Below are 2766 nucleotides of genomic sequence, written 5' to 3' on the forward strand. Positions count from 1 at the left end.
AAACACAAAATTCGTATTTTTTAAATCATACGTTTTCACACGTTTATTTTGTGTTTTTCTCATACAAAACGACAAAAAATCTTTATATCGATCCGTTTTCATGACATTTTGTATTTTGTCTTATATAAAAATACCAAATACAATATTTTGTCTTATATAAATTCCGTTTTCATGATATTTTATATTTTGTCTTATATAAAAACACAAAATCCAATAGAAAGTACGAAATAAATGTTTTTTTTTTAAATCGTTCGTTTTCACGCTTTTATTTTATATTTTGTTTCGTAAATACATCAAAATCAATCGAGAGTTCGAAATTAACGTATTTTTTTAAAATCGTACGTTGTCACGCGTTTATATAGTGTTTTTCTTGTACAAAATAACAAAAAACCTTCAAATCATTTCGTTTTCATGATATTTTGTATTTTGTCTTATATAAAAACAAAAAATGCAATATAAAGTACGAAATTAACATTTTTCTTAAATCGTTCGTTTTCACGCTTTTATTTTGTGTTTTTTTCATAAAAATATCAAAAATCAATTAGAAAGTTCGAAATTAACGGGTTTTTAAAAAAATCGTACGTTTTCACGCTTTTATTTTGTGTTTTTCGTAAAAACATTAAAAATCAATTAAAATATTTGAAATTAACGTTTGTTTTTTTTTAAATCATACGTTTTCACGCGTTTATTTTGTGTTTTTCTCGTACAAAACGACAAAAAATCCTTAAATCGATCCGTTTTCATTATATTTTGTATTTTGAGTTTTTTCGTAAATACATCAAAAATTAATTAGAAAGTTCGAAATTAACGTGTTTTTTGAAAATAGTACGTTTTCACGCGTTTATTTTGTGTTTTTTCTCGGACAAAACGACAAAAAAAATCTTCAAATCAATCCATTTTTATTATATTTTGTCTTTTGTCTTTTTTAAAAACACATAAATCTAATAAAAAGTACAAAATTAATGTTTTTTCTTAAAACGATCGTTTTCACGCTTTTATTTTGTGTTTTTTCGTAAAAGCATCAAAAATCAATTAGAAAGTTCGAAATTAACGTGTTTTTTTTAAATCATACATTTTCACGCGTTTATTTTATGTTTTTCTCATACAAAACGACAAAATATCTTCAAATCAATCCGTTTTCATGATATTTTGTATTTTGTCTTATATAAAAACACAAAATCCAATATTTTGTCTTATATAAATTCCGTTTTCATGATATTTTGTATTTTGTTTTATATAAAAACACAAAATTCGTATTTTTTAAATCATACGTTTTCACATGTTTATTTTGTGTTTTTCTCATACAAAACGACAAAAAATCTTTATATCGATCCGTTTTCATGACATTTTGTATTTTGTCTTATATAAAAACACAAAAATCCAATAAAAATAAGAAATCAACGTTTTTTCTTAAATCATTCCTTTTCATGTTTTTTTGTATTTTGAGTTTTCATGACATTTTGTATTTTGTCTTATATAAAAACGACAAAAAATTTTTAAATCGATCCGTTTTCATGATATTTTGTATTTTGAGTTTTTTCGTAAATACATCAAAAATTAATTAGAAAGTTCGAAATTAACGTGTTTTTTGAAAATAGTACGTTTTCTCGCGTTTATTTTGTTTTTTTCTCGGACAAAACGACAAAAAAAATCTTCAAATCAATCCATTTTTATTATATTTTGTCTTTTGTCTTTTTTAAAAACACATAAATCTAATAAAAAGTACAAAATTAATGTTTTTTCTTAAAACGATCGTTTTCTCGCTTTTATTTTGTGTTTTTTCGTAAAAGCATCAAATATCAATTAGAAAGTTCGAAATTAACGTGTTTTTTTTAAATCATACATTTTCACGCGTTTATTTTGTGTTTTTCTCATACAAAACGACAAAATATCTTCAAATCAATCTGTTTTCATGATATTTTGTATTTTGTCTTATTTAAAAACACAAAAATCCAATAATAAGTACGAAATTAACGTGTTTTCTTAAAACGTTTGTTTTCACGTTTTTATTTTGTGTTTGTTTCGTAAATACATCAAAAATCAATTAGAAAGTTCGAAATTAACGTGTTTTTTTAAAATTGTACGTTTTCACGCATTTATTTTGTGTTGTTCTCTTACAAAACGACAAAAAATCTTCAAATTGATCCGTTTTCATGATATTTTGTATTTTGTCTTATATAAAAACACAAAATCCAATAGAAAGTATGAAATTAACGTTTTTTCTTAAATTGTTCGTTTTCACGTTTTTATTTTGTGTTTTTTTTCATAAAAACATTAAAAGTGAGTGTGACATTAACCTTTATTCAATTTAGTCCATTTTAATCGTTAATTGGTTCTTTTTTAAAAAAATATAAAAAGGAGTGCAACACGAGGACTTCCCAGGGTGTCACCCATCCTAGTACTACTCTCGTCCAATCACGCTTAACTGCGGAGTTCTGATGGGATCCGGTGCATTAGTGCTGGTATGATCGAACCTATTATATAATGAACAATTTATTCATTTGATACATCATAATTTAATTTTAAAAAATGATTTTTTCACAAAATTCGAAATGGACGAGTTTTAAACGGGCGAAGGCCGTTTACGACCACAGTGTCTTTAAATCGTTCCGTTTTTAAGCTTTTATTTTGTGTTTTTTGTAAAAACATCAAAAATCAATTAGAATGTTCAAAATTAACGTGTTTTTTTAAAATCGTACGTTTTCACGTGTTTATTTTTTGTTTTTTCGTAAAAACATCCAAAATCAATTATAATGTTCGAAATTA

The 2766-nt window shown here is 24.3% G+C and overlaps 1 non-coding gene across 1 annotated transcript; it reads right to left on the reverse strand.

The window, feature by feature from the left end:
* Positions 1 to 2357: 2357 nt before the first annotated feature.
* LOC124918597 lies at positions 2358 to 2476 on the reverse strand. Its single transcript, XR_007097459.1, has one exon. It is a non-coding gene; the product is annotated as a 5S ribosomal RNA (ribosomal RNA).
* Positions 2477 to 2766: the final 290 nt, after the last annotated feature.

Source organism: Impatiens glandulifera, unplaced genomic scaffold (genome assembly GCF_907164915.1).
Source record: "Impatiens glandulifera unplaced genomic scaffold, dImpGla2.1, whole genome shotgun sequence".
Taxonomy (NCBI): Eukaryota; Viridiplantae; Streptophyta; class Magnoliopsida; order Ericales; family Balsaminaceae; genus Impatiens; species Impatiens glandulifera.